Source organism: Bubalus bubalis, chromosome 10, assembly GCF_019923935.1.
Source record: "Bubalus bubalis isolate 160015118507 breed Murrah chromosome 10, NDDB_SH_1, whole genome shotgun sequence".
NCBI lineage: Eukaryota > Metazoa > Chordata > Mammalia > Artiodactyla > Bovidae > Bubalus > Bubalus bubalis.
In genome coordinates this window covers 67,999,151-68,012,572 of record NC_059166.1, presented here as the reverse complement: position 1 = coordinate 68,012,572, position 13,422 = coordinate 67,999,151, and the positions used below count along the sequence as shown (strand labels likewise).

The following is a 13,422-nucleotide window of genomic DNA, read 5'->3' as shown; positions in this document are numbered from 1 at the left end:
GCACAACTGAACACATTTAGATGTTCAATGTAGGGAAAAAAATCATCTGCTTCTAATTGATGAGATAAGGTAAAGCTTCATAAAGTGTCAGCTGGACATTCAAAAATAAAATAAGGGACATTTCCAGGAAGAGAAAATAGGGTGGATAAAGGCATGAATCAAGATTGCTGGGAGAAATATCAATAACCTCAGATATGCAGATGATACCACCCTTATGGCAGAAAGTGAAGAGGAACTAAAGAGCCTCTTGATGAAAGTGAAAGAGGAGAGTGGAAAAAGTTGGCTTAAAGATCAACATTCAGAAAACTAAGATCATGGCATCTGGTCCCATCACTTCATGGGAAATAGATGGGGAAACAGTGGAAACAGTTGGCTGACTTTATTTTTCTGGGCTCCAAAATCACTGCAGATGGTGACTGCAGCCATGAAATTAAAAGACTCTTACTCCTTGGAAGGAAAGTTATAACCAACCTAGACAGCATACTAAAAAGCAGAGACGTTACTTTGCCAACGAAGGTCCGTCTAGTCAAGGCTATGGTTTTCACGGTGGTCATGTATAGATGTGAGAGTTGGACTGTAAAGAAAGCTGAGCTCTGAAGAATTGATGCTTTTGAACTGTGCTGTTGGAGAAGACTCTTGAGAGTCCCTTGGGCTGCAAGGAAAGCAACCAATCCATCCTATAGAAGATCAGTCCTGGGTATTCATTGGAAGGACTGATGCTGAAGCTGAAACTCCAATACTTTGGCTACCTGATGCAAAGAGCTGATTCTTTTGAAAAGACCCTGATGCTGGGAAAGATTGAGGGCAGGAGAAGGGAACAACAGAGGATGAGATGGTTGGATGGCATCACCGACTCAATGGACATGAGTTTGGGTAAACTCTGGGAGTTGGTGATGGACAGGGAGGCCTGTCATGCTGCAGTCCATGGGGTCTCAAGGAGTCAGACACGACTGAGCGACTGAATTGAATGGCATGAAAGGCATGAAACTGAAAGGCATGAAACCAGGAAAAGGGAGGACCCTTCTGAAAAAGAACAGTAAGTAAAATGAAGAGCATTATAATTCATGAGGAAGAATTTGGGATTTAGTTTATAGGGCAAGAGAGAGGCAGGAAGGTGTATGGAACACAGAGAAAGATTCACAAGCAATTTGATTTGCTTGAGTTCACCATATGTGAACTAAGGCTAAATGAAGGACAGAGATGGATTGGAAGGTGATAGAAATAAAATTGTGAACAATTTTGAATGCTAGGCAAGGGTTTGATCCGCCTCTTTTATGCAACATGTTGTCCCTGTACATGTTTGAATTTGTTCTCTTTCAGATTCTAAGTAGTTTAAAACTGGAATTGTGTCACATCTAGGAATAGGTGTACAGAGGAGATATCCAAAATTGGAATTTTATGAAGAGAGGAAGCTTCAGAAAAAGCTTGAATCTGCAAGCCAGAAAATGAATAGCTAAAAGTAACAATATATTACCTAGAATGAAGGCTACACTGACCTACTGCAGGGAGCAAGTTAAGGGTATTAGAAACACATTAGAAACCTACAGAATATGAATGTTGATGTCTTGCTTTTTGAGTTCAAGAAGAGTGATAAATTAGAGGGGCGCTCATTACTCTGAAACAGTAAATGAGAAAAGAGCCATAAAACGTCAACATCACCATATATCCCTGAATATCCTAACTTAATGGCAGGAGCTCCCCAAGAAAAAATAGATCAGGAGTTTGTAATGTCTACTGAGACCATGACTACAACTTGAGAAGGCCTAGCCTATCCTCATTTGATATTGAATGGTTTGCCTTAGAAATGAACAGAGATCATTCTGTCATTTTGGAGATTGCATCCAAGTATTGCATTTCAGACTCTTGTTGACTATGAGGGCTGCTCCATTTCTTCTAAGGGATTCTTGCCCTCAGTAGTAGATGTAACAGTAATCTGAATTAAATTTGCCCAGTCCAGTTCATTTTAGTTCACTGATTCCTAAAATGTTGCTGTTCACTCTTGCCATCTCCTGATTGATCACTTCCAATCTGCCTTGGCTCATGGACCTAACATTCCAGGTTTCTATGCACTATTGCTCTTCACAGCATCAGACTTTACTTCCATCACCAGTCACATCAACAACTAGGTGTTGTTTTCACTTTGGCTTGGTCTCTTCATTATTTCTTATGTTGTTGGAAGAGGGTGTTTGCTATGACCAGTGCGTTCTCTTGGCAAAACTTTGTTAACCTTTGCCCTGCTTCATTTTGTACTCCAAGGCCAAATTTGCCTATTACTCCAGATATCTCTTGACTTCCTGCTTTTGCATCCAGTCCCCTATAATGAAAAGGACGTCTTTTTTGGGTGTTAGTTCTAGGAGGTCTTGTAGGTCTTCATAGAACCGTTCAACTTCAGCTTCTTCAGCATTACTGTTTGGGGCATAGACTTAGATTACTGTGATATCGAATGGTTTGCCTTGGAAACGAACAGAGATCATTCTGCCATTTTGGAGACTGCATCCAAGTATTGCATTTCAGACTCTTGTTGACTATGAGGGCTACTCCATTTCTTCTAAGGGATTCTTGCCCACAGTAGTAGATATAATGGTCATCTGAAATAAATTTACCCATTCCAGTCCATTTTAGTTCATTGATTCCTAAAATGTTGCTGTTCACTCTTGCCATTTCCTGTTTGACCACTTCTAATTTACCTTGATTTATGGACCTAACATTCCAGGCTTCTATGCACTATTGCTCTTTACAGCATCAGACTTTACATCCATTACCAGTCATATCCACAACTGGGTGATGTGGCTTTGGCCTCGCCTCTTCATTCTTTCTGGAGTTATTTCTCCACTCTTCTCCAATAGCATATTGGGCACCTACTGTCCTGGGGAGTTCATCTTTCAGTGTCATATCTTTTTGCCTTTTCATACTGTTCTTGGGGTTCTTAAGCAAGAATACTGAAGTGGTTTTCCATTTCTTTCTCCAGTGGGCCACATTTTGTCAGAACTCTCTACCATGTCCTGTCTGTCTTGGATGTCCCTACACAGGTATGGCTCATAGCTTCATTGAGTTAGAAAAGGCTGTGGTCCATGTAATCAATTTGATTAGTTTTCTGGTTCCAAATTGGGAAAGGAGTACATCAAGGCTGTATATTGTCACCCTCCTTATTTAACTTATGCAGAGTACATCATGCAAAATGCTGGGCTGGATGAAGCAAAAGCTGAAATCAAGATTTCCAGGAGAAATATAAATAACCTCAGATATGCGGATGACACCACCTTTATGGAAGAAAGTGAAGAGGAACTAAAGAGCCTCTTGATGCAGGTGAAAGAGGAGAATGAAAAAGTTGGCTTAAAGCTCAACACTCAAAAAACTAAGATCTTGGCATGCAGTCCCATCAATCCATGACAAATAGATGGTGAAACAATGGAAACAGTGACAAACTTTATTTTCCTGGGCTCCAAAATCATTGGGGATGCTGACTGCAGCCATGAAATTAAAAAACACTTGCTCCTTGGAAGAAAAGCTATGACAAACCTAGACAGCATATTAAAAAGCAGAGACATTACTTTACCAACAAAGGTCTGTCTATTCAAAGCTATGGTTTTTCCAGTATTCATGTACTGATGTGAGAGTTGGACAATAAAGAAAGCCGAGCACCAAAGAATTGGTGCTTTTGAACTGTGGTGTTGGAGAAGACTCTTGAGAGTCCCTTGGACTGCAAGAGATCAAACCAGTCAATCCTAAAGGAGATCAGTCCTGAATATTCATTGGAAGGACTGATGCTGAAGCTGAAGCTTCAATACTTTGGCCACCTGATGAAAGAAACTGACTCATTGGAAAAAACCCTGATGCTGGGAAAGATTGAAGGCAGGAGGAGAAGGGGATGACAGAGAATGAGATGATTGGATGGTATTACCAACTCGATGGACATGAGTTTGAGCAAACTTTTAGAGTTGATGATGGACAGGGAAGGCTGGCATGCTGCAGTCCATGGGATCACAGAGTTGGACACTACTGAGCTACTGAACTGAACTGAACTTCATTATTTCTAGAGCTATTTCTCCACTCTTCTCCAGTAGCATATTGGGCACCTACCGACCCTGGGGAGTTCATCTTTCAGTGTCATATCTTATTGCCTTTCCATATTGTTCATGAAGTTCTCAAAGCAAGAATACTAAAGTGGTTTGCTATTCCCTTCTCCAGTGGACCATGTTTTGTCTTAACTCTCTACACACCCATCTTGGTTGGTCCTACATGTCATGGCCCATAGTTTCATTGAGTTAGACAAGGCTGTGATTCATGTGGGACTTCCCTGGTGGCTCGGACAGTAAAGGGTCTGTCTACAATGCGGGAGACCCAGGTTCAAGCCCTGGGTTGGGAAGATCCCCTGGAGAAGGAAATGGCAATCCACTCCAGTACTATTGCCTGGGAAAATCCCATGTGATCCATGTGATCAGTTCAGTTAGTTTTCTGTGATTGTGGTTTTCATTCTATCTGCCCTCTGAACTATAAGAGGCTTACAGAAATTTCCTGATGCAAGGGACTGACTGTGGGGGAATCTGAGTCTTGCTCTGATGTGCAGGGCCATGCTCAGTAAATCTTTAATCCAATTTTCTGTTGATGGGTGGGGCTGTGTTCCCTCCCTGTAGTTTGGCCTCAGGCCAAACTATTGCCTGGTAATGGCAGTCTCCTTCAAAAGGACTTCTGCCAGCATGCTGCAGCTCCCAGGACTGTTGTATTCAGTGCCCCTGACCCCACAGCAGGCCACTGTTGACCCGTGCCTGTGCTGGAGTCTCCTGGACACTCACAGGCAAGTCTGGCTCTTTCTCTTTTGGGGTCATTGCTCCTTTCTCCTGGGTCCTGGGGCACACAAGGTTCTGTTCGTGCCTTCCAAACATCTGTTTACCCAGTCCTGTGTAAGTCCTGTAATCAAATCCCACTGGCCTTCAAAGTCAAATCCCCCGAGGGTTCTCAGTCCCTTTGCCAGAAGAAGCTCTGTCTGTGTCTCCTGGAGGGGAGATTTTTTAACTCCCAGTCTGCTGCTAAGTAGCTTCAGTTGTGTCCGACTCTGTGCAGCCCCAGAGACGGCAGCCCACCAGGCTCACCGGTCCCTAGGATTCTCCAGGCAAGAACACTGGAGTGGGTTGCCATTTCCAGTATAACTCCTGCTAAGTCCCAGTAAGCAAACGCTTAACCTGTTAACAAGCAGAGACTCCATTAACACAAACCCTATTAATCAGAGATCAGTGAGAGTCAGTTACAGGCGATACGCACAGCCATGTCTGAAATAACACATTCTGGTTGCCAGTTCTCACAAAATCACTGCAAAGTGTGACAATATATCTTTATATCAGTTTCCCTTTGTTGTTCTTCAGTCACTAGGTCATGTCCAACTCTTTGCAGCCCCCACAGACTATAGCCCACCAGGCTCCTCTGTCCATGGGATTTCACAGGCAAGTATACTAGAGTAGACTGTCATTTCCTTCTCCAGGTGATCTTTGTGACCCAGGTACCAAAAGTGTGTCTTCTGCATTGGCAGGTGAATTCTTTACCACTGAGCCACCAGGGAAGCATGTTTCCCTTAAGGCTGCAAAACGTGGGACACATAACATGTGCACATGTCACTTGAGTTTATTTTTTTCTCATTCCTTATGTTTCAGAAATTAGCAATCAACTTACATGGTCTTTAGACAATTCCGAAGGCTCTGAGAATTGAATCTATTAATATTTGGAATTTTATTTGATTCTTCTAGCTTAGTCTGTTATGCCAAGTCTTCTCTGTACCAGTTAGTGTCATATATGGAAATAATTTTTTGGTCCTTTTTTATAACCTGGGAATTAATTAGTGAAAAAAATTTGACACTTTTTTCTGACATATATAACCCCACTTGTCTTAGTAAATGAAGTCTTTATTTTAATGGAATATGGCATATATTTAGGAAATTTATTCATGAGACTCATAAAAAATCCTAAAGTTAATAGAAAGGAAGATTATGCAGGCAACACATAAAATATTTGTAAGGAATGATGCTAAAGCTGAAACTCCAGTACTTTGGCCACCTCATGCGAAGAGTTGACTCATTGGAAAAGACTCTGATGCTGGGAGGGATTGGAGGCAAGAGGAGATGGGGACAACAGAGGATGAGATGGCTGGATGGCATCACTGACTCGATGGACGTGAGTCTCAGTGAACTTCGGGAGTTGGTGATGGACAGGGAGGCCTGGCGTGCTGGGATTCATGGGGTCGCAAAGAGTCGGACATGACTGAGCAACTGATCTGATCTGATCTGATTTTTAATTTTATAAAGGCATTTCTAGAATGATTCCCAGGAATCAATGGCATCCTAGAAATCAAATTTGCAGAAGACATGAAACTGAGGGATAACTCATAGCATGGAAGTTAAAACCAAGACTCAGAAAGATCTGTACTGGCTATAACACTGGAACAAGTCTGGGGAAGTAAAATGAAATGGAAAAGAAAAATGAAATGGTAGCAAAAGTAAAGTCCCATCCTCCAGTCAAAACTTTTAGAAGTCCATTGAGAGGAACTTGAAAGAAACACACATGAAAGATTCTGGGCATTCATTTACTTATGAGTTAAGAGATGTAATGTAATTGCCTTAAAAAAAAAAAAAAACTGATATGACCTTAGATTTGATTTGTAATAACATCTCCAGAGCAAAGAGGACGATGGCCTTTTTTATACTATGCTGAGCACAGGCACAGCCAGGCCCAAAACATCGCATTAGGTTTTCAGAGCCGCCTTGTAGCTGGAACAGAGACAAAGTGTGTTCAGAGCCGGGCCCCTAGAGCTGTAACAGAAGAAGGAGTACCCTGAAGGAGATAAGAATCTTTAGCCAGAAGGAGACAATGTATAGCAGGATAGAGTGAAAGACTGAAAACTGTATTCCATACCTGAAGGCTGCCATGGGTATGGAGTACAGGCATACAGCCAAACAAGAAGAAAAGGGTGGCTGACTCTGGTGCATAAACCTTGCACAGTTTAAGTAAGAGTTTTATTGTAACTATAACTGAGATGCCTGGCAGGTAGCAAGTGACCCCTGATTTGTCAAAAACCTATCACTGTGAGTGCTGAGGGAGCTCTACCTAAAAGTGGCTGTTCTGAATAACCATGGTGTCTGGTGGCTCTGAAAGGCACAGCTCTTGGTGCCTCCTAAACCTCAATCAGAACTGAATAAAAGTGGACCAAACCTTCATGGAGCACAGCACGTGTTCTTAGCAATACGTCAGAGGTCTGTTTGCCTTTTGAAAATGTGGTGAAACACAGTTTAACTTTTACAGTAAGTCATTTAATGCAGCCCCACATAAGCCAGTTCCTGTTATATTAGTTGGTATTCATGTTACTACTGCCTAAGCTGCAGAAGTGCTAATGGTCTTCTTGTCTATCATTGCCTCTGAAACCAGAGCAGCTGCTATAATGGAGAAAATAAGCTAAAATCCCTTAAGACATGAATTGTGATCACAGATTTTTTTAATGGTTTTTTTTTTTTGTTCTTGTAATTGAGGTCCAAGACTACAACAGGCTTTTGCTTTCAAATTATGCAATGAATATGTGGAATATACCTAGAGGGGCACATAAATGAATGAAGCTACAGAATCACTTCTGCCTGTATGGAACTTTTATTTCCTAATTTCAGATTGTAATTACTACTAGTAATGAATATTTTATCTAAACATTTTAGCAAATTTTCCATTTTATTTCATCTGATTCATTCACAATAAAATATTTACATATTTGTCACAGATGATGTATCTACTTTTCCACCTTGGCTTTTGCCAGAAAATCAGAGACTGTGAACAACCTGGACCTGATGTAAAATGCTATTAGAATGATAATGTTAGCCTTTTGTGGATGTTAAAGATATGTTGAAAGTTCCCTTTATGCTATTACTTGAGAATTTTCTCTCTACAATACCTTAAAAGGAGAAAAACTTGAACTTTATGCCTCTGCTCACCAACATGCATAGTCATTCATCTGCATTCATACTTTCTCTCTATCCCTCTCCCTTCCATCTTCTCCTCTTGCCCTCCCCTTTTCCCTCCTGACTTCCAGTCAATCACCCAGGATATTTTGAAGTTATATTCATCAACTGATATAGGGGATTTCTATCTTCAACCAACCTAATGCCAGTTCCTACTATAAAAATTTTATTTCAGAATAAAGATTGAATAGGAATAAGTAATTTTCATCTCCCACTTAGCAACTTTCTTTTTATTAAAATGAATATCCAGAATTTGAATATCAAATTATTTATTCTAGGACTACTTAGTGAGTTGGCAAAATGAATGACAGTACTCCATAGAAAAGCAGAGCAAATATAGTATGGGAAAACGTAGAAGAGGAAGCCTTTTAAAAGGGAGAAAATTGGGTCAGAAGGAAAAAATATCTTGAAAATTATACTTAGGGAAAGTGTTTTTGAAAAGAAGGCTATAAAACAGAAGATAGACAAGTTTTTTTTTTTTTTTTCCCCAGTAATGAAAGAGGAACTGGAAATATATATTTTTGAAGCTTTAAAATATATAAGTAACAATTCTCAAAGCAAAAACAGTACCAAAATTTAGCATATGTTTAATAAGACTGCTTGACTGAATTGAATTGACTGTGGAGAATGTATGGTCTCACTGAAAATACAGAAAATAGGAAAGAACATTATACATTTTAATTTGGCAATGGTGAAGTGATTCTGAAAATCTGTACAGCCCGCTGACCCTCCTACCCACAATCTGACTTACTCTCACTGGGCTCCAGTCCGCCATTTACACTCCAGTAATTGCTATAATCACTTAGGGATTTTAACCTTATCCTCCCTATTTGCCCTTAGCTAGAGCCATTGCATCCACTGCCCAGGAATATTTATTAAACTTATAATGTAGCTTTGTAAGGTCTCTGTCTACAATGTGGGAGACCTGGGTTCAATCCCTGGGTTGGGAAGATCCCCTGGAGAAGGAAATGGCAATCCACTCCAGTACTATTGCCTGGAAAATCCCATGGACAGAGGAGCCTGGTAGGCTACAGTCCATGGGATCGCAAAGAATCGGAGACGACTGAGCAACTTCACTTTCTTTTCTTTCAGAGCCATTGCATTCACTGCCCAGGAATATTTATTAAACTTATAATGTAGCTTGTAACCACCATAGTTGAAAATTGAACATATAGTCCATGGCAATCTCTGATCTTTAAAAACAAAAAAATATATATCTTTTTGCATCGTGATCTAACAGTTTACAAAGCACTTCACATAAAACTGTATAAAGTGGTTAAAACAGGCATTATTGTCCCATTCTCAAAACTGAGAAAGCTAAAGCTTAGAGAAATTAGGAAAAATTCATCTGGAGTCACAGAATAATTAAAGGAGGTTGAGCTGTTTATTTCCTACAATTCAAAGCTAGGAAACATATCTGTTCTTACCTTGATAAAGTGTGGAGTGGTCAGATTCAGAGTCACCCAGGCAATTTGAGAGCTCTTCCTGGTGGGAGGCAGCCTAGCTTGCACCAATCCTTTCTTGAGTTTTTACAAGTCTTATGATTCTCAACACCACCGTCCCTGCACTAGCAAGCGTTTGGCCTTGATCTTTTTGACTATCACAGAGACTGAGCAATGTCATTGACATTTGGTATACTGAGGAGTGAGAGACAGTAATTGACTAAAAGAGTACCCAGTCCCCATGAATAAAATGTTTCCAACCCAAAATACGAACAGCATCCCTGCTGAAAAGCACTTTTGCCATTAATTACTAATAGTTATTAATATTTTTAAAACTTGCTATTCATGACCTGAAATTAATGATCGTCAGAATTCATCAAGAACTGACCATTGGGCAACACTCAAAACCCTCCTGCAAATGTATGCACAGCCTTGGCATTTCCCCAGTTTTTGAGAGAAAATGTTATTGATGCCTCAGCAGTATAGTTTTGAGTTGGTCAGGGTTTTCAGTTGCTGCTATTCCTTATTATATATTACTGTTAGCTTTAATTCATTGTTAAATTGATTTTGCTTATTATGGGCTAGTTAATGCTGAAGTTAGCTAAACCAGCTTTTATTAAAGTATTTTTGGCCTATAACTTATAGTAACTATACTTTACAGTATAGTTTCAAGGGATTAGATTCAAATAGATTCAAGGGAGTATATCTGATAGGCAGAGTGCCTGAAGAACTATGGACAGATGTTTGTGACATTGTACAAGAGGAAGTGATCAAGACCATCCTCAAGAAAAGGAAAAGCAAAAAGGCAAAATGGTTGTGTAAGGAGGGCTTACAAATAGCTGAGAAAAGAAGAGAAGCTAAAGGCAAAGGAGAAAAGGAAAGATATACACAGTTGAATGCAGAGTTCCAGAGAATAGCAAGGAGAGATAAGCAAGCCTTCCTCAGTGATCAATGCAAAGAAATAGAAGAAAACAATAGAATGGGAAAGTCTAGAGATCTCCTCAAGAAAATTAGAGATACTAAGGGAACATTTCATGCAAAGATGGGCACAATAAAGGACAGAAATGGTATGGACCTAACAGAAGAAGAAGATATTAAGAAGAGGTGGCAAGAATACACAGAAGAACTGTACAAAAAAGATCTTCATGACCCAGAAAACCATGATGGTGTGATCACTGACCTAGAGCCAGACATCCTAGAATGTGAAGTCAAGTGGGCCTTAGGAAGCATCACTACAAACAAAGCTAGTGGAGGTGATGGAATTTCAGTTGAGCTCTTTCAAATCCTGAAGGAAGATGCTGTGAAAGTGCTGCACTCGATATGAGAGCAAATTTGGAAAACTCAGCAGTGGCCGCCACAGGACTGGAAAAGATCAGTTTTCGTTCCAATCCCAAAGAAAGGCAATGCCAAAGAATGTTCACACTACCGCACAATTGCACTCATATCACATGCAAGCAAAGTAATGCTCAAAATGCTCCAAGTCAGGCTTCAATAGTCCGTGAACCATGAACTTCCAAATGTTCAAGCTGGATTTAGAAAAGGTAGAGGAACCAGAAATCAACTTGCCAACATCCACTGGATCATTGAAAAAGCAAGAGAGTTCCAGAAAAACACCTACTTCTGTTTTATTGACCATGCTAAAGTCTTTGACTGTGTGGATAACACCAAACTGTGGAAAATTGTTCAAGAGATGTAATACCAGAGCACCTTACCTGACTCCTGAGAAATCTGTATGCAGGTCAAGAAGCAACAGTTAAAACTGTACATGGAACAACAGACTGGTTTCACATCAGGAAGGGAGTATATCAAGGTTGTATATTGTCACCCTGCTTATTTAACTTATATGCAGAATACAGCATGCAAAATGCCAGGCTGAATGAAGCATATACTGGAATCAAGATTGCTGGGGAAAATATGAATAACCTCAGTATGCAGATGAGCCACTCTATGGCAGAAAGTGAAGAAGAACTAATGAGCCTCTTGATGAAAGTGAAAGAGGCAAGTGAAAAACTTGGCTTAAAACTCAACATTCAAAAAACTAAGATCATGGCATGTGGTCCCATCACTTCATGGCAAATAGGTGGAGAAACAATGGAAATAGTGAGAGACTTTATTTTCTTGGGCTCCAAAATCACCACAGATGATCACTGCAGCCATGAAATTAAAAGACGCTTGCTCTTTGTAAGAAAAGCTATGACAAACCTAGACAGCATATTAAAAAGCAGACATTACTTTGCCAACAAAGGTCTGTGTAGTCAAAGCTATGGTTTTTTCCAGTACTCATGTACGGATGTGAGAGTTTGACAAAGAAATCTGAGCGCTGAAGAATTGATGCTTTTGAAACTTGGTGTTGGAGAAGACTCTTGAGAGTCTCCAGGACTGCAAGTAGATCAAACCAGTCAATCCTAAAGGAAATCAGTCCTGAATATTCATCGGAAGGACTGATACTGAAGCTGAAACTCCAATACTTTGGCCACCTGACGTGAAGAACTGACTCATTGGAAAAGACCCTGATGCTGGGAAATATTGAAGGCAGGAGGAGAAGGGGACGGCAGAGGATGAGATGATTGGATGGTATCACCGACTCGATGAATATGAGTTTTAGAAAGCTCTGGGAATTGGTGATGGACAGGGAAGCCTAGCGTGCTGCAGTCCATGGGGTCATAAAGAGTCAGACATGACTGAGCGATTGAACTGAACTATACTTTAAGACATGCTATATATTGTGGATCAAAGATGGATTATTCATTCAGCTTATTGCTAAAGTACATATATGAACAAACTTTCCTTCAGAAATTGCACAGTACTGTATAGTGTAAAATGGTACCACATAGCATATACTTAATAGAAGATTATATTTATACTAAAGTTTCTGCATCATCCTGAAAGATGATGCTATGAAAGTGCTGCACTCAATATGCCAGCAAATTTGGAAAACTCAGCAGTGGCCACAGGACTGGAAAAGGTCAGTTTTCATTCCAATCCCAAAGAAAGGCCATGCCAAAGAATGCTCAAACTACTGCACAATTGCACTCATCTCACACGCTAGTAAAGTAATGCCCAAAATTCTCCAAGCCAGCCTTCAGCAATATATGAACCGTGAACTTCAAGATGTTCAAGCTGGTTTTAGAAAAGGCAGAGGAACCAGAGATCAAATTGCCAACATCCGCTGGATCATGGAAAAAGCAAGAGAGTTCCAGAAAAACATCTATTTCTGCTTTATTGACTATGCCAAAGCCTTTGACTGTGTGGATCATAATAAACTGTGGAAAATTCTGAGAGAGATGGGAATACCAGACTACCTGACCTGCCTCTTGAGAAACCTGTATGCAGGTCAGGAAGCAACAGTTAGAACCGGACATGGAACAACAGACTGGTTCCAAATAGGAAAAGGAGTACATCGAGCCTGTATATTGTCACCCTGCTTATTTAACTTATATGCAGAGTACATCATGAGAAAGGCTGGGCTGGAAGAAACAGAAGCTGGAATTAAGATTGCCAGGAGAAATATCAATAACCTCAGATATGCAGATGATACCACCTTTATGGCAGAAAGTGAAGAGGAACTCAAAAGCCTCTTGATGAAGGTGAAAGAGGAGAGTGAAAGAGTTGACTTAAAACTCAACATTGAGAAAACGAAGATCATGGCATCTGGTTCCATCACTTCATGGGAAATAGATGGGGAAACAGTGGAGACAGTGTCAGACTTTATTTTTTGGGGCTCCAAAATCACTGCAGATGGTGACTGCAGCCATGAAATTAAAAGACGCTTACTCCTTGGAAGGGAAGTTATGACCAACCTAGATAGCATATTCAAAAGCAGAGACATTACTTTGCCAACAAAGGTCCATCTAGTCAAGGCTATGGTTTTCCCTGTGGTCATGTATGGATGTGAGAGTTGGACTGTGAAGAAGGCTGAGCACCGAAGAATTGATGCTTTTGCACTGTGGTGTTGGAAAAGACTCTTGAGAGTCCCTTGGACTGCAAGGAGA

At 40.4% G+C, this 13,422-nt stretch overlaps 1 protein-coding gene across 8 annotated transcripts in view; it reads left to right on the top strand.

The window, feature by feature from the left end:
- HS3ST5 (heparan sulfate-glucosamine 3-sulfotransferase 5) overlaps positions 1–13,422 on the top strand; it is a 296,454-nt gene that overhangs the window by 131,744 nt on the left and 151,288 nt on the right. The window contains exon 3 of one of the 8 annotated variants that reach the window (XM_025294742.3): positions 7,751–7,819. The exons of the other annotated variants lie outside the window; for them this stretch is intronic. The gene's annotated coding sequence lies outside the window, so the exon portion shown is untranslated. The remainder of the gene's footprint in view (positions 1–7,750; positions 7,820–13,422) is intronic. 8 annotated transcript variants of the gene reach the window in all.